This window comes from Oryctolagus cuniculus, chromosome 7 (assembly GCF_964237555.1).
Source record: "Oryctolagus cuniculus chromosome 7, mOryCun1.1, whole genome shotgun sequence".
Taxonomy (NCBI): domain Eukaryota; kingdom Metazoa; phylum Chordata; class Mammalia; order Lagomorpha; family Leporidae; genus Oryctolagus; species Oryctolagus cuniculus.
The window spans coordinates 116,634,576-116,653,228 of NC_091438.1; the positions used below are offsets into that span (position 1 = coordinate 116,634,576).

At 45.3% G+C, this 18,653-nt stretch overlaps 1 protein-coding gene across 1 annotated transcript in view; it reads left to right on the forward strand.

Moving 5' to 3' along the window:
* Positions 1-18,653, forward strand: part of PLPP3 (phospholipid phosphatase 3) — an 81,506-nt gene that overhangs the window by 23,453 nt on the left and 39,400 nt on the right. The gene's annotated exons all lie outside the window — the stretch shown is intronic.

Genomic DNA, 18,653 nt, shown 5'->3' on the forward strand with positions numbered 1-18,653 from the left:
ATCGCATCTCTGAAGCTGGGTCAAGTCTTCGCTCCTCTGCTTCTGATCCAGCCTCCTGCTAATGCATCCTTGGAAACAGCAGGTGATGGCTCAGTGCTTAAGACTCTGATACCATGCGGAAGATCTGGATAGAATTTCTAGCCATGTGGAAGATCCTGGTCTGGCCTGGCCTGGACCTGGCTGTTGTGGGCATATCTGACAATTTCACACATCCCATTCTGAAATAGCCAATATTATGTATTGACCATTGATTTCTCTCTCTTTCATCTTATTTATTTATTTATTTGTAAATCCTTTTTTTTTTTTTTTTTTTTTTTTTTTTTTAGTTTTTAGATTGCTTTCTCCTGTATAAGTGCCTGTGGTAAACTACATACATATATGCCTATACATGGACACTCATATACGTACACCCTTCCAAAGGCCCCAGGGAATGTTAGAGCCAGTTTAACAATAACGAGTGAAAGAGCCCAGCCAGTCCATGGTCCTTGAGGTGACCTTGCTCATGAGAATGATAGATGCTCCTGCCAATGCATGGTTCCGTGTTCCCCTTTATGGAGGTGTGGAAATGGCCCTGGCTGAAATTGCAGCCTGAGTGTTGTCCCCTGGAGTTGTCCAGTGCATGGCCACCCGTACCTCTTCTCCACTGAATACCATTGGGTAAATCATGATTTCTCCCCCTTAATTTCCACACATAAATAGAATGTACAGGGCTTGCACTATGCTTGCTGCCTGTCTCCCATGGCTCCTAAGCTTCGTTCATTGTAGGTACAGAGGAAATGCTTACTGGGAAAAAGATGAGTGAGAGAGTAAATAAATGCCACCATGAGACAGAGATATAAAGCATCTCACTATAAAGTATAAAGCCACCAGGGAAGTTCCAAAGGGCATTCCACTTAAACCAGTGTGAAGTGCAGAGAAAATCCCCAATTATTTTCCACACTGGAAATAATCAAACACTGAATGAAAAGACTTCGGTATTTTAAAAACTTTACATATATCATTGCCTATCCCTGCTTTAAAGAAAGGGAACTCTTATATGGGGACAAAGAGTCACCCTACTCTTCTTCATTCGAACACATTTAGATCATGAGTGATGACAATGGGTTCCTTGAGTTGAGTGCATTTATATTCGGTATTCACCATAGCCCTTCAGGATTGGCTGTACTGGCCCTGTTTTATAGTTAACCTTGAGAGGTCAGCAGCTTGCTCAGTGTCACAGAACTTAAAGGAAAGAGACAGATCCAAGCTTCACAAGCAAACCATTAGAACCCAGAGCTTGTGCTTTTTCTGCTTTCCATATTTTCAACTACCCACTCCAGTCTCATAAAGAACCAAAGGCTTTCATAATACAAGTATACTTTAAGAAGTTTTTGGAGGAAGGGAATTCAAAGGTAATTTATTTTTTTGCAAAAAAAATCTTAAAATCCATGCTTATGATATCTTCAGAAAGTTAATGGAAAATCATTTTGTATTTTAAAAAAAGTATGCATTTCAATTTTTTACACCAAGATAAGCTTATCTTTTAATTCCACTGTTCCAAGAACTTTTTGAAGTACGCTTGTGTATTTTCAGTAACTAACTGTATGTGAAATGAATAATGAATCTTTTTTTAGACCCAGGTAACTGTTGTCTCTCTCCTTCTTACAGAAGGTACTCCATCCCATATTCATAAAAGTAACAGTTATTTTTTAAGTATTATCTCTTTGCTAGGCACTGTATGAAGCATTTGTACACTCTTACGTGTCTCAGATCACTGTTAGATACCAGGAACGTGGGTGTGTCTGACTCCAAAATCCACCTGCTCAAAGGTACACCATGCTACTACTTCCATCACAGCTCAGTTGCCAACAGACAGATTGCTGCCTTTATCCACTGAATTCTAATCTAGACTTAGGTGCACTCCTGTGTCGGGCTGTGTGTTACCTTAACCCCAGGGAGTCTGAGCGGAGAGACTGCAGAGTCGGGTTCAGAGACGTGTTTGAAACCAAGAGCCCCCGACGCTCCTGGAGAGCGGGCAGTGTTTATTTGAGTTGTGCTGTCCAGGACCTGCTGTGGCGTCATGGCTGCGAGAGGCCTTAATGCATCTCATTCAGGGTGGCTGGGGAGGTGTCTAAAAACACAGAAGCCTTTCCTTGGGAAGGTGGCTGGTCATACCTCACTTAGCAGGAGTCAGCTAACCAAAGCTCCCTTGCGCCAGCGCTTCGTGCACATGGCCACCAGAGTGACCTGGCCACACCACTCCCTTCTTCCTGAATTTTGAGTCCCACACCGTGGAGAGGATAAACATTAACCGCTGGCCCTGCTGGCTAGGAAATCGGGCTTGTTGGAAAGCCACATGCATGACACATATGAGGGTACTTCCAAAAGGTCACAGGAAAATGAACCGAAAGGTTGCTTATATTTTTGGAAATCCAGGCATAGTTGATTTCATATACACATTTCCATGAACTTTTTGAAGACCCTGCCTTTGCATGGATTTCAAATTTGTGGCACCAAAGTAAGCTTATCTTTAATTGCCTTTCTCCATGAGCTTTTTTTGAAGTTCCTTGTAATTTTAGAGTCCGTTAGAAACCATTTTGGCTAGCATTTCTTAGAGAATGCCCTGGGGAGCCCAGGTCCTTCTGGGGTGCAATCCACCTAGTGAAACTCAAAAGCAGATGTGGATGAAAGCTTCAGGATGAAATGTTCATGCAGAGTTTCCTTGGGGATATGACCAATAGTTCAGCCTCCTCTTTTTAATAGATAATAAGAAGGCTCAGTGAAGAAAAGGGACTGTAGGTCACAGAAGAAGCCAACCTGGGCACCTGAGACCAGCCCAGAGCTCTTTCTGTGCTCCGAGGGCCTCCGACTTGCCCTCCTCACTCTGCACTTTCTGTCTTGAGCCAGGCAGGCCCGAGCACCTACTCCCTCCCGTATCTTGCAGCCATATGTTTCCCAGGCTTTTCTCCTCTCAGAAGCGAGGCCTCTGATGTTTGGCATTTGAAGTCATCCGTTTCTTGAATCTGTCCTGGCAGAGATATTGGAAAGCTGAGTTCACAAGCAGGCAGACCAGAAAGGAAGAGGGAAAGTGCAGGTTTGTGTCCTGAGAGGCATGGCAGAGGGAAGAGCAGATTTTCCATTGGAATGAGGAGCTCTTTGAGGGCAGGAACCCGTCCCCAGCACACGCAGGTGCAGAGTAAACATTTGCTATTCAATGTGGCGTAAAGCTGTATTTGTTTGGTACATGTGTATGTAAGTTTCATGTTTATAGACATTATTTATCAAGTTTTTAAAAAGAGCTTCCATTCAAAAATGAAAGTTATTTTTTTATTTTTATTTTTTAGAGCAATGATTCCCAAATGAACTTGGGATAGAATCAGCTGAAGGTCTTATTATAAATGAGAATTTGGAGCGGATGTTTAGCTTAGTAGTTAAGATGACTGTGTCCCATAATGGAGTATCCATGTTCCATACCCAGCGCTGGCTCCCGACTCCAGCTTCCTGCTAATGCACATCCTGGGAGGCAGTGGGCTAGCACACGAGGTTGGGTTCCTGCCTCCCATGTGGGAGTGGCTTGAGTTCCCGGCTCCCAGCTTCCATCCTGCGCAGTCCCAGCCATTGCAGACATTTTGGGGAGTGAGAGAAGAGTGTGTGTGTCCACTTTGTCCATCTCTTTGCCTCCCCCAAAAAAGCTTTCTTTAAAAAAAAAAAAATTCTCAGGCCCTCCCTGGAAATTCTGATTGAGTGACTGAGTAGTAGGTCTGGGCAGGGTCTACAGTCTTTTTTTTTAAGTGGTCCTGATGATATTGGCCAAATCTGAGAATTGCTATCCAGAGGATAACCTTGTTCAATCCCCAGTTTTACCGTGTAAGGCAGACATGAAAATAAGCACCAGCCTTCCAGCCTTCAGGTCTGAAACTTTAAAAACAAACAAGTAAACAAAATAGTGCAGAGAACTATAGAAAGGATCTCTCTGGAACCATTGGCTGGTACACCTTGTGTGCGATTGCGAGGGGCAATGCGGAGAAGCGATCTGCAAGCCTAATTAGACCTGCTCCTCAGTTCTCAACCCTGCAGCTCTAAGCCTCCTGCTAATTGGCAGTCCCTTAATAGATGAGGACTTGGCATCAGCCTTGCATGTTATTATAAACCACACACAGAAAAACCCAGTGGCTGAGCAGCTGCTGCCAAACCCAGGCCTGGGTTTTTGTGAAGCTTTTGAAGTGCACTGGTCCTTCAGTTTTTCTTGTATAGTCAGTGTGCTGAAAGGCATCGGACCACTCCTTTGGATGGGGTTTGTGAAGGGCAAGTTGGTTGAATAACTAATTCCCCAAGATCCGTTCTGTCATCTTGACGGACAAGCAGGAGCTCACAGACGCAGCCCTGCTCCGAGCAATTCTTGAAGCTTGATAGGAGAGATTCTTTCTCACGGATCCCGTCCTCCTCCTAGGAACCGCCCCCTCCCTTTCCTGCTGCGGAGGGGAGAGGAAGGAAGAAAGCTTGGAGAGGCACCTGCCCCAGAGCAGGCTGAGTTTCCGAGCCGGCTGTCTCCTGAAGTCCTCACACAGCCCTTCCACGCTGCAGAGACGAGGAAACAGCATTCCCTAGTTTAGTGTCACAGTGCTGCCCTTGGCAGAGGTGGGCGGGACTTGTACCTGCGTCTGCTGATTCGACACTGCCACAAACCAAAGCAACACTGTTCTTGTTTTTTTGGTGTTCAGTTGATTAGGATGGGCCATGAGGCGGTTTGCAGCGATTTGTGCACACACGTGCCTGTTTGCACGTCTGGATCGCCTATGTGCTCTCAGTGCCCCCCCCCCCCATGTTATCTCGTACAGTCCTCGGTCTGAGGTGAGTGCAGCTCTGTGCACAGGGAGGGACCGGGAGAGAGGCTGGCTCTGCCGGTGCACGCAAAGGCACCGTCGGGTATTCATTCCTCAGGCCTGTGAGCAGTTTCAGCCTTGCCTTTCCCTGTCGTCCTCGCAGTCCGATTTCCACTGGGGATCCATCCACTTCTTCCACAGAGAGGGACTGTAGTGGAGGCTGAGCGGTCCATGAAAACCTCCCATTTCTCAGGCAGACATACCAGGCCGCCCCCGCGGCAGTGCCCTGGTGAGGGGGAATAATGGGATTTGGCTTCTCGCCCTTTACAAAGTGCGTGTGGGGCGGGTAGGGGGCCGAGGGAGAAGGATGGGCAGAGAGAACAGTGGGGCCTTTGTAGTTGAGTGCAAGAGCGGGGTCAGGTGGGCATGAGGGAGAGGGTGGAGGGAAGGCCTGGACCCCCCTTGGGCTTCCCCAACCTCTTCTCCCCCTCCTCTTTCGCCGGATTCACCCACGTTGAGAGGTTGTAAAGGGGGGTGTTGGGGGCTGCTGTTTTGATCTGAAAGAGGGATTCTAGACATTCTGCCCCTCTGAGGGGAGCTGGCTCCTATGCTGTTTTACGAGGATTAAGGGCCTGGCTTCCAGAACCATTGAAGAGGCATCCTAGGAACTACCCCTTTCTCTCAACAGCTGAAAAACACATCACAGAGCTGTGGCTTCCTGGAGAGTTCTGGCAAAAGAGCCTCCTCCCTCTGGAACAATAGGGTTCCTATAGCAAGCCACCCAGGAGTTATTTACTGCAGGGCCTCTCCCAGGGCATCTGAGTGCCTACACTTGGCTACCCCCACCCTGGTAGGGGAGGGGTGGTGCTGCCACCACTGCTCAGTTGAGCAGCACCCAAAGCTGGAGCTGTTTTCCCTGGAAAGTCGACCTACCCCAGCGGCATTCCCTCTTACCCCTGATCCTCAGTTCTGGCCTTTGTAGAATTGAACTCCTGCTGCTTGCCTGCAGAGGATTATTGGGCAGGACAAAGGAGGTGCAGTTTGAAAGCATCTATGACAGTATCCAGGGGCAGGCATTTGGTGCAGCACTTAAGATGTCATTTGGGTACCTGCATCCCCTATCAGATCAGAGTGCCTTGGTCCAAGCCATGGCTCCATTCTCCGTTCTAGCTTCCTGCTAATGCACACCCTTGGATGGCTCAACCACTCGGCTGTCTGTCATTCATATGGGAGACCTGCATTGAGATCCCAGCCCTGGCTGTTGCAGACATTTGAGGGAGTGAACCAGCAGATGGGAGATCTCCCTCTGCTTATGTGTCTTTCTTTCTGTACCTTTCAAATAAATAAAAGCAACAATTAATTAATTTGAGAGAATAGTATCCAGTTAGCAGAAGAAGCTGATGTCAATTCTTACCTCCCTCGCCCAGCCCAGCCCAGCCCCCGTTTTTGTGGGTGCCAGCTACTCTGACAGGTTTTAGCTTCAGATTTTATCTGAAGGTCTGCAGATTTGGGAGGCTGTTTGCTGGAGCTGCACTATCTGAATGAATGGGGTCTCCGCTGGGCCAGCCTCACTTTACACACTTAAAGTTGTAGGCATCAGTCCCACCAGCTGGGGTTGGGGGGGTGGCCCCTTGGTCCCTGAGGGTGAGACATTCTATACTGCCTGGATAAAGGGTGAAGACCCTTCACATCCGCACAGTCCCTGAGACACCTGGCCAAAGCACCCCTCTCATTTTTGCACCCCAAGAGAAAGAGCCTGAGAGAGCAGAAGTGAAAGTGGGATCCTGCGACCAGGGGGTTGGTTGGCAGCAGAACTAACACTGAGCAACACAAGTTATTATTATTCCTGTTGACAGCTATTTGCAATTGTTGACAGCTATTTATTTTTTACAACATATTGGCGACAGAAACTTAACCAATGCTCCCAGACTCACTTGGGTAATCTTAATGGTAGCAGATATTTCTTCACTGAACCGAAAACTCGTGTTGAATTATCTTACTTTCTAGGATATTGGCCAAGCTGACCCTGCTCAGACCACTGGGACTACCATTGTTTGGGAGGGAAAAGGTTGACCAATTTGCTAGAACAGACATCAATCTATTTGGCCTCAACTTATTTCACTTTACAGTCAGATGAGTGATGATTCAAGTAGAAAACTTTTTCCCAAGAAAATTTTTCCTGATTTACTTGTAAGGATATTTCTAGCTTCTAGTTTATTTCCTTTTCAGCACACGCCTTTTCAGTATCTATGTTTTAGGAACTGGGTGGGCTCCTCCGAAACTGCTCAAGGGAGTGAAGGTAGAATGAACAGTGGTTTTGTTAACCTTAGGAAGAAAACCTTTCCAGTCTACGTTGTTGGTTTTGTTGTTTTGGTGTAGACTTAAGTACATTGCCGTGTGTAGGTGGCATTCAGGAGCCTCCGAAATACATTTTTGGGTTGGTGGCACTCAGAGATTGCATGCCTGTTGATTGCCAGTCAAGTGCCCCAGCAGTGCCCCTGTTTTAGCAATGCCCCACAGAAGTTCCTGTCTCTCTGCTTCTGGGAAGTCCTTCCAAGTGTGTGTGTGTTTAGAGGGCAGGGTGCACCGCCTATTAATCTCTGTAGCCCACCTTCTTGCCACCCTGTACCATCTGGAAAACTCGCAGCAAGCCATAGAAGTCTGGGAGCAAAGTTTAATTTGTATTTTAATCAGGTGTTTGGTAATGCCATTCCATCCACGGATATTTCTAAAATGAAAGTGTAGCCTGTATGGACAGCACCTAGAGAGGAAATCAAATACAAATTAAAAAGTGATTAGTGAGCATTTAGGCAGAAAGTCAAAGGGATTATTTTGGACTTCAAACTTTTCAGCTTTCAGGGCTTGTATTCAGTTACAAAATTACATCCTTGAATTATTTGTGCAGGTGGCAGCTGTCAAATTTGAAGAAGGTTTCTGTGTTTCACAAAAGGAACATTGACAGAGTGGGGAATGGGGAGTGTGCTCCCAGGGTGAAGGTTGTCTTATCCGCAGCATCCTGGAGGGACTCCAGTTTGGTTCAAGCCAAGTGACAGTCCTTGTCTGAGCTGACACAGCCCTGTCCAGGTTAGTCCAGAGGCCTCGTGGAGGAAGCCAGTTAAGCCAGTTGATTGGCACCATGTAAACAGCTGAAGGAAGGGAACTCACCTTGGTTAAACACCTGCCATATGATATTTCATCCTCATGGCCCTTCAAAGTGGGTATTGGCTTCTCTTTTTACATTTGGAGCTGGGACGTTAGCAACTTGCTGAAGATTGCATAGATTGTAAAGTGGTAAAACTGGTTTTCAAATCCTGGTCTGCAGTTGCTTTCTTGAGATCTGTGCCCGTCCTCTTACTTGGATCTGTTTTTAGGGAAGAGATTCCCAAGAGGATCACAGCAAATGGGTTGGGGTGTATTGAAATTGATCCCTTAGCCCTTGGGACAGTTGGGCTGGGTAGGGCATGGCAGCTGAGTCACTGATACACAGCCTTCTCAGTTTGTCACTGGGTGTCCTACTAAGTATTTTCTAGTAGTTTTGATACATGAAAAGGGCTGGGAAATTGAAGATTAGGGGTCTGAATGGTCATCTAGCCTAACCATCCGAGACTTGAAGCTGGTTAGATTCTCCATAAACAATTCCTAGTGGAATTGTCTACTCTTTAGTAGGATAGGTGGAGTTGTGTTATGTTGGAGGATTGCTTAGAAAAACAGGATTTGGTGTGCGGAGAGATTAGATTAAAATTCATAAGGAGGTTATAGGATCCTCAGATCATACAGTATATTTGGTGCAGAGCCAGCTTCTGAATGTTGGTTTGTTTCTTATACATTTACTTGATATAAATTTGTTGAGCATCCATCAAGTGCCAGAAAGTATTCTGTGTTCAGAGGATAAGGGATTAATAATGTATGGACTGATCTGGAAACTTATAGGAAAGGAATATATACAATGCTAAAACGTGGTGGGTCTCAAGCTTTCCATCTATGCAAGGAAATAAATAACATCCAAGATTTCCTGTAGTTGTACAATTCTGTAAGCATATTACTGGCATATGCCTAACTTTGGGTAAAGATTTACTGTTTCAGCAAATATCTCAATAAGTCCCTTTTCACCTGGCCTTTACTCTTCAGAATGAATATCTACCAGGAGGAAGCTATTTTGGTTTTAGATAATTATCACCTTTAAAAATAGAACCTTCTGATAATAACTCTTATTATAACATACAGAGAAGTTGTAAGTTGTCGACTCATGCATGTCTTTTGAAACATAACCGTGTGACTCATCAAGACTTTCAACATTTACCTGGCCACTAAGGTAGATGTCAGCTCTGGCTTCACCAGCAGCCTAATGGGATAAACTTGCTAAGGACTTTGTAGTTCAACAAGGCTTGGCTTCAAGTGCTTGTTCCTTTCATTAACTGTGTGATCTTTGGCAAGTTGTTAGCTTCTGAGCTTCAGCTCCCCCGTATCTAAAATGCACAACTTAATTGCCTTGCTCTGGTGACTTGACATAATGATGTTGGATTTACAGTTGAAAACATACATCAGAGGCTCAGTCTGGGTTAAGATTAAGACACACACATACACAAACACACACACACACACCCATACACACATGAGTACACATGTCTAGTGTGGCCATGGCTTATTATGGGAGACATTGTTGAACCAAGAGTTATTTCTATTTTTATAGGTTCCTGCAAGAACTCCCTTCTCTAGAGCAGAGATGGGGAAGGTCTGGCCCAAAGGCTGTATATGGCCTGAGAAATCATTTGGCCTGGCTCTGCCAAGGCAATCACAGGCGGGGCATGAAATTCAATAAATCTATAGCAGGCTAATTTTTAAGTTGATAATTTTGTGTGGTCTATGAATGATGTTATAAATATCCACATGGCCGTTGACAGAAAAAAAGATTCACACCCTTGCAAAGCGTGGATAGAAAAGTTCAGTGTATACCGGATCATGACTCGGGCAGATCAGGCAGAGGAAAATAGACAGTATGAGCTCAGTGAGAATGGGAAACACCATGCAGCCTTAGTGTCTGGGAGACAGCAGGGACGGTGCCCCTCGGGAGGACGTGTACTCCTGATGGAAGGCAACCATAGTTATCACTGCTTGAATTGCCACATGCAATAGAAACAACGGGAAAGCTGGATATTATGAGGCTACCTGTTATTAAATGCTAAAAACTAATTGTTAAAAATGTTAAACTTTGGGTAGGCCAAACAGAATGTCTTTACACGCCAGATTTGGTCAGAGGCTGTCAATCTGTGACCTTTGACCTAGAACTTGGACCATGTAGTTGTGTGTTCTGATGCCTAGGATTACCTGCCAGCATGATTTTGTTCTCACAGGGCCTCCACAAATGCTTCAGCTCTTCATTTTGGGCACTACATCTGACTCTAGGCTTGCCTATTGACTACCTTGAACTTCGGCCCTCCCAAGTATCTGATGTCCTGCCAATCCCCACGTTGTTTATTCTACCGCCACGTGAACATGGTGTTTTTCGTACACCTGGGCAGTATGGCTTGGGTAGGAGAGCACATGCTGACGAGTGCATGTTTAACTTTTGGAAAAACAGCAGTGTTTTTTTCCTTCACCCTTATTATAGACTTACCTCCCATTCAGTGTTGTGTGATCTTTTGAGAATGTATGGCAGAGTTTCTACTGTGGTATTTCTTCCCTGAGTCAGGGTGCAGGTCCTACTAACCACTGTGAAAAGCCCCAGCTGCTTGCCCAATCCTGAGAAGTCTCTGGAATTACAGGATTTTATGAACATGCTTTCCCTTGGGAATCAGGTTACATTTGAGAAGTAGCTAGTGAACCTATCACTGCTTGGGTGAGCCTTGGACAGAACTCTCATCAGATCTCATCCCTGCCTAGAGCTGTCAGTTGCTACAGGAACAAGAACTGGTACTTACTGGAAATTTTGCACTTGGTACCTCAGTCCTCAGAATCACCTATGGACACTGAGAACTGCTGTACAAGTGCTGTTGCACAGTGATGAAGCTGGCATTCTGAGAGGTAGAGTGACTTGCCCAAGGTCATACAATAAACATGAAGGTAATGGAAGTGGGTGGTGCAACACTGTCCGTCTGACTCCAAAGTTCATGAGTAAATAGGGAAAAAAAGACAGGAGCGACTAGCCCTGTGGGTGAGTTACAGGGCTAAGCGAATCCTTTGTAGAGGAGAGACTTGCCTCTTAAAGGATTCAGTAGGAGTTTGTCAGTGATACTTTCACAGGGTTGTTAAAAACATTACTTCAGAAAGTTGTTAGGGAAGTCACATATCGTTATGTAAGAGCTGTGGAACGCTGTGCACAGATCTCATTCCTTCTGTGTCCTAGCTCTGGACAACCACACGGAAAATGCATACGTGTGGGTCTTAGGGGAGGCTAAGGCAGAAAGAAAGCAACTGGATCCGTGTAACTCCAGCTCCACATCCCAGGAGGAGCCTTCGTTTCTGTCCTTATTCAAGGTCAACCCACATTTTCAGGAGCTTCATAGATTGCTAATATCTGTGTAGTTATAGTTCATATATACTTAGCCAGAAGCACTAACTGGTCCCATCTCTAATTGAAGTTTAAAATCAGGTGGTTCTCGCCGGCCGCAGCCGCGGTGGCCATTGGAGGGTGAACCAATGGCAAAAGGAAGACCTTTCTCTCTGTCTCTCTCTCACTGTCCACTCTGCCTGTCAAAAAAATAATAAATAAATAAATAAATAAATCAGGTGGTTCTATTAACGTATCCTGGAGGTACCTCTTATCAGCAAACTGGACATTGCGACAAATTACAACTTCTCTGATCTTATTTGGCTATATACTAATAAGTAACTTAGAGGATCGTTTTGAGAGTTAGATCAGTTGATATATGCAAAGCTCCTGGCACATAGTAGGTGACCAGTGAATGTAAATTTGATCCTGTCCTTTTTCTAAAAGAGGAAGGAGCTCACGAAAGGAAGGAAGGGGCTCTTGGGCAGCGACTCAGCTCTGTCTGGGGTGACAGGACCGTGAGTTCCGTTGGCTCTGGTGGCCACATCTTACTAGAGATGGAGCCTCGTGTTTGTGAAATAAGAGGAGTCTTTAAACAGTTCGTGGCAAATGTGTACTATAAAAAAAACTATGCATGGCTTTCACAACTTTTTTATGGCAGAAATCAATGTTATCTCTTAAATTTCATTTTCCCACAAACCTTTTGAAGCCCCCTCATGTGGAACGGTGACCACAGAGGTCTGGGGCTCTCCCAGTGAAAGACAGGAGCCGTGAGTTGCTGGCCAGTTTGTCTTATTTCCAGGTGAATGTGGGCACCCTTTCAAAATTCAACTGAAAAGGTCCAAACAGCCAGAGCTGGGAGTTGTAAGGAAGCTGATATTAATTAAACATTTATTAAAGAATAGAATGTTCTCACTGTGAGCACTTGCAAAATAAGAGAGGGCATCCAGAGTTCTTTTGAACACCCACACTTAGACGCAGGCAGCTTTCCCTTGGTCACAAAACCCGAGGCTTTCCGCAGGGGGCACACAGTACCTTCTCTGGTTCATCTCTGTGTCGCCGGCACCTAACATGGCTCCCTGTGCTCAGGAACTGTCCAGACATGCTTGTTAGCCTGAACCAGAGACCTTGGGCTTAAGGTCAGGAAATCCAAACACCAGGACTAGATCTGCCATCAGGTTCTTCGTTTCTACCCTGTAGTCGCTTGGGGTTCTGACAACCTTCTTTTTGTAAAGAAAGGGCCTGAACTTTGCAGAACCGAAAAATGAACATTTGTCAAGAAAAACCTCTCGACCCAGAATATTGCCTGTTCACACCAGCCAACAGCAAGTGTTTTCCATGGCAGCCTGTTTCAAAGGTGAAGAAACGCCCTCCTAGTAAACTCAGTTTTGTCTCATCTGGATTGTGTCCAGTCTAAAAATCTGGACAAATATCGTAAACCAAAGAAAGTTTGCACACTTCTAAGACCAGTAGCAATTAATTACTTTAAATAGAAACTCTGTCACCTACAAGCAACATAAATATTTGTATTTTGAGCCTCTAAGTAGTAGTTGGGTTGACCATTCTGGCCTTAAGTGATTAAAAAAAAAGTCCATTGGCTGTATTTGAACAGGGAACACATTTATAAAGAAAGGGAGGGTCAGGTCATGGAGTAAGCAGACCTGTGCCAAAAGAAAGAAGACCTGGGTTCAAATCCCAGTGACTGATTTACTTGCTTGGGGACTTTGCTTAAGTTATAAAACTTCTGGCCTGTTTTCTGCTGGGTACATATGAAAATAATAACCACAACTCTTCATAGCTATTGTTGAAATTAAATAAATTCCTAACTAGAACTTAAACTCCTTGAAAGGTGAAGTCCAGAGTCTTCTATTTATGCATGTGTTCTTCAAAAAGTTCATGAAAAATGCTTATGAAAAACCTACGTAACGGATTGAAAATTTGTTTGCATCAAATAAATTATCTTTTTAATGTCTTTCTTTGAGAGACAGGGAGAGAGACAGAGAGACAAACAGAGAGAGAAAGAGAGATCTCCCATCTGCAGGCGCATTCCCCAAGTGCCTACAACAGCTAGAGAGCATAGGTAAGCCAAAGCCAGGGGTCCAGAAGTCCATCTGGGTCTCCAGTGTGGATGGTGAGAACCAACTACTGGAGCCACCATCTACTGCTTCCCAGGATTCACATTAGGAGGAAGCTGGAATGGACAACATAGCCAGGACTTCACACAGGTACTGCAATGTGGTTGCAGGCGTCCCAAACAGCATCTAAACCACTATGTCAAATGCTTACTCCTAAACTTATCTTTTAATTCCAGCTTCCACAAACTTCTTTAAATCCCCTGTTTCTAACATCTGGTCCAAATTGGCGCCCTAGGCTAATGCTGTACTTTTGGAGAGCTGCTTGACCTTGGTGATCCTCAGGTTTTTTTCATGTGTAAATTGGGTAGAACAGCACCTACTCACAACTCTACTGAGACAGTTTCAGCCAGAGTTCAAATAGCTGCCTGGTCTGAGCACATACGCTATGCCAGGTGCCTGCACACAGATTCTGCATCTAGTATTTTTTTGTGGACAGGTAGATTGGCTTTCAACAAATATTACTTTAATATTACTCTTGCACATGCTGGACTTGACTTATTTCAAAGTAGCTACAGATCTGTTTAAGCCAGAAACTGGACAACTCTGGAGAAGGCACTCGAAGGGCTCGGGATACAAGAGGGCTGGGCAGCCCCTCCTTGATGCTCTGATTCGAGCCATGCCACCAGTGCAATCCTTGATCCTCCACCCTCCCACCCCTGCCCTCTTCCTCCCCTTTCCAAGGGCTCTCTAGAAAACACTCTGAGAAAAGGAGGCTGTGTTTAATTTTGTGCAAACGTGATGCTTGTGGCTGCAAGAAGCAAGGCTTTGAGGCTGGGTCACTTTGGTAACACTTCCCACATGACTTTATCAATGGGTGGGCCGGGAAAACTTATCCGATGTTGTTTTACACCCCACCCCCAAACCACCCAACCTGACCAAGTGTTAGTTTTTCAAAGCCGGAGAAGTTTCAAAGGGCTGAACCCAACACAGGGGCCTTTCTTCATGCTTTGATTTTCTGCCCATTAAGTGTTTGTCGGTGAGTTCGTATTTCGCCTCCTCTGCAGCCTACATGTCCCAAGACGTCCCTGGAGGTATAGGAAGTTAATTGATCCTTGATTAAAAGAAGGAGAAATGCTTGTGCCTCGGTCTAGAATCACCAGGCTTTTTGTTTCTGGCCCTGCTCTACAGAAAGTTCATAATGCACCTTTTCTTATTAATGAATCTAGATTGCAGCATATTGGCTTCCCAGTTTTGATTTGATCACATTAGGTGCTTGTGTATCTAATTAGCACACATGTGGCACACGGTGAATGTAAAGCAAATCTCAGCTAGTTCTGTGGCCTTGACTGTTCCAAACAAAGTGTTTTTGCATTTTATCGGCAGAGCTCCTGAGACTTACTGACCTTCAATTAATTTGTTAACACTTAAGGGTGCTTCCTTCTCTTTGTTTTACGTGACCCACTTTAGAAGCACGCACGATCTAGAGCCAGGCCACTTGAACTTCATCTAGCTCCATCACTTAATTGCACAGTGACTCCAGTAAGTCCTTTTAATCTCTTAGAAGCTTAGGGTGGCTTAACGTGTTAGGTTTTATGACTATTTCTCCAGTGGCCTTTGGACCACTTGAAGGTTGGGACTTAGCCTGTTTCATCCCAGTAGCCTAGTCAGTGCCGAGAGCATAGGAGGCAGCTAGATTTGGCAGACTGTGATAGTTTAAGTGGGGATACTCAATACAATTTGGGCACATAATAGTTGTTTAGTAAATGTTAACTACTACTATCCTTGGTGCTGTTTTTCCTTTTCTTCCCTTCTTTGACTTATATACTTTTTCCAGCTCTACAGCAAAATGTAAAAATTGTTCTATGGCTGCCGGTGTCATGGTGCAGCAGGTTAAGCCACTGCTTACAATACCGGCTCCTATATTGTAGCATCAGTTCAAGTCCTGGCTTCTTTGCTTCCAATCCATCTCCCTGCTAATGCACATGGGAAAGCAGCAGAAAATGGGTCAAGAACTTGGGCTCTTGTCATCCACATGGGTGGCCCAGAGGAACTCTAGCCTCCTTGTTTCAGTCTGGTCCAGCCCCAGCTATTGTGGCTATTTGGGGAGTGAGCCAGCAGATGGCATATCTCTCTCTCTCTCTCTCTCTCCCTCTCTCTCCCCCGTCTGTTCGTCTCTCTCTCTTTCTGTCACTTTGCCTTTAAAATAAATAAATAAACCTTTACAATTTTTAAATAAAAATTGTCTTATAGTACCCATTAGTTGTGTGACTGTCACTTCCACATTCCCTAAACTGCACTGATGATTTTCTGGAGAATACTTGGCCCCCGGGTTCCAGAAACCTCTTTTTACTCACATAAGGGTAAAGGCAAACGTTCTGTCCATGTAGCCCATCTTAGGTGTCCCTATCAGAGTGATGTTTAGTGTCTGCACTGTCAGTCATCACACTAGAAATATTTTCATGCACTTGTTCTTGGGACTTTCTTACAACTCGATGCACTTCTTGAGGGCGGGTGTTATGCTGTACTCCCCTCCACAGTCCTCCCACAGTCCAGCACTAGGGACTGTCTTTAGATGGACTGGGAAGGGCCTGCACTGGTTGGTAATAAAGATGGTGCCAGTGTTAGAGGCAGAGAAAATGCTTTGGGAAAGGACAGTCTCTTCTCTGTGTCCTAGAGCGGCAAGGCACGATATTGTCTCTTGACTAGCTGCTCAGCTGGGGCAATGTTTATGCTGTTTGCATCAACAGAAGGGAGTTTGAGCTTATCCTCTTTTTGGAGCAAAGTCAAGATTTGACTGGCATCACCCCCAGTAATACTGCAAGTGTGTAGGGGAGACAGAGAAAGCCATTGGGTTTTCTGAATACTATCTTCATGCCTTTCAAGAAAATCAACAGCGAATATTCAGATCCAACTTCTTGGCTGTTTGTGGTCCCCAGCCACATAATCAGAAGCGGAAACCCTCCCCAGGCCATAGGCAAAGAAAGAAGAAAAGGATTTGGATTGTTCCCAGTTGAAGAGAAGGCAGAGGAACGTGCCAGATTTTCTTCCCTAGCCATCTCCGTGAGACTTTTGCTTTTAACACTTATTGAGTGTCCACACTGACTCTGACTCTGGGCCACCATTCCCTGGTGACGTCGCCTTGCCTGCATCCAACTGAAGCTTCCTTCTAGGGTCTTCCTCTGCTAGACTGGCTGCTCTCTGAGGGCAGGGCCTGGGCCATCTTTGTCTCCCTGTACTTAGCATGCATAGTTATGAATCTAGAAATAAATAAATGTGTGAATATGTGAATACTAATTTATTCTGTTACCCCAACAATGAGAGTTCCTTTGTCCCTGAAACAGGTGGCAGAGAGTTTTAGAGATGTGAAATAACTTGCTCAAATTGTGCGGAGCAGAATAGAGATCATTAACCCAGTTCTAACTCCAAAGCTCTTTTATATGTGCTTTATTGTCCTCAGGAACATATGTTTTACAGGCCTATCATGTGAACTGTATTAAAAATAGAAGCTGCAGGCCTAAGAGGGGGCACAAATGTAAGGAACTCAGAGTCCGTCCCCTTCCTGAGTTTATTAGCAACGCTTTGGCTCCCAGGCACCACGGAGGCCACAGCCAGGCTTGGACTCGAAGCTCAAGCATTTTTATCACGATGCGTGGAACTTTAAAAGCAGACTATTAATATCAGACTGTTGGCTCCTCAGCCACTTTTCATGGCCAACTTGGTCTCATTTCAAAATGTTTAAGTAGTGGGATGAAGATGGTCTGGCCTGTATGGTATCTCTCCCAGGGCCCCCGACCCAAAAAGATCAGCTGACTGCGTTCATCATTTCTAAGCCAGCGCCTTTGCCCTCTGCCTCCCTGCCCGCTCTGCTCCAGGGCAGACACAGAGTTTCCAGCACTGGTGGTTAGGGCCTGTCAGGGCCCCTCGGTGTTTACTTTGAGAAGGTCAAACACAATACCGTGGTGTGTTGCTGTTCCTTCTTTTCAAAGCTCTAGTATGAATTTGATAAAGTAAATTGTTGTTCTAGCAGGAAGCAGTTAGGGGTCACCAAATAAATAGCCGTAGAATTCAAATAAATTCAAAGAATAAAACCAAATAAATCCATGTGTGTATGCACAGTGATACATAAATACACTTTTTAGAAAGCGAACATTTTTCTCGCTGCCGGGCTGGACCCAAGTAATTGAAAAATTGTGGAGTTCATGCTACATGTTTGTTAGTGGCGGTCTAGGGCTTCGAGCAACATGACGCAAATTTAATTCTTTTTGAAAAACATGAAGGTGGAATTTTATGTTTTCAACAACTGCTTATCATGGGTTTTTTTCAGCTAATGAATTTCACAATTGGATGAAACCAATTTGCAAAGTTAAATTAGGGACTTAGGCTTTGGGGCGGTGGACTGAGAGGCCCTGAGTAAGCTAAATAATCTCACTGAGTCTGTTCTCTCCACTTGGAGATGAGAGAGGAGTGCACAGTGGATGCCTTAGAATGATCTCTTGAGGGTAGTAAGGATTCAATGCCAAAATGAACATAAAGTACCTAGCACACTGCGTGTGCACAGCTATGGAACTGTTACCACCAAGATGCTTTCGTAGATCTTCCTTGGTCCTGAGACTCAGTGCTTCACTTTTTACCCTGTGAGGGGGCATTGGAGCTTGATATTAAAGCTGAGCAGTCAGGAAGAAGAGGTATTTCTGTCTGGGAGGGTAGGGTAGGAGGAACCCAGTCTCTGTGTGCCATCTGCATGGAGGGTGTATGGAGAGGAGCATCAGGCCAGGAGGCTGCAGAGAAGGGGATCAGTTCATGGGCAATGCCTAATTTTACACTTGGGGACTTTAACTTACCCTGAGCAATGGAGAGCCATTGAAGAGACTATAGCAAGGCAGGGCCATGCTCACCGTCAGAGCTCTTCAGGAAGTAAAATGGTGGGGATACTTAGAAGTCAGAGGGGGCAGCAGACCAAGGAAGGGGGCTGTGGTCATGTTTCGGTGGGAGCTGTAGACCTCTGCGTTTTGCTTTGGGACTGTAAGAGGCTCTTCCTGGCAGGTGGTGGAATCTATTTGCCATGACCTTTGAGAGAATGGCATCTGAGCTGGCCGCTGATAACCAGCGGCAGCTGCAAGAGCCGCCTGATGGTCCTGGGTGCCCTTGGGCTCCTCTCCAGGTCTGCAAACAACAGCGCCAGACTCAGCTCTGCTCAGTTGTGTTGGTGACTCTCTGAACAGGGAAAGAAAAGACTCGCCAAGGAACTCACTGAGCAGTTACTGAGTGCCAGACCCTGTGCTGGAAACT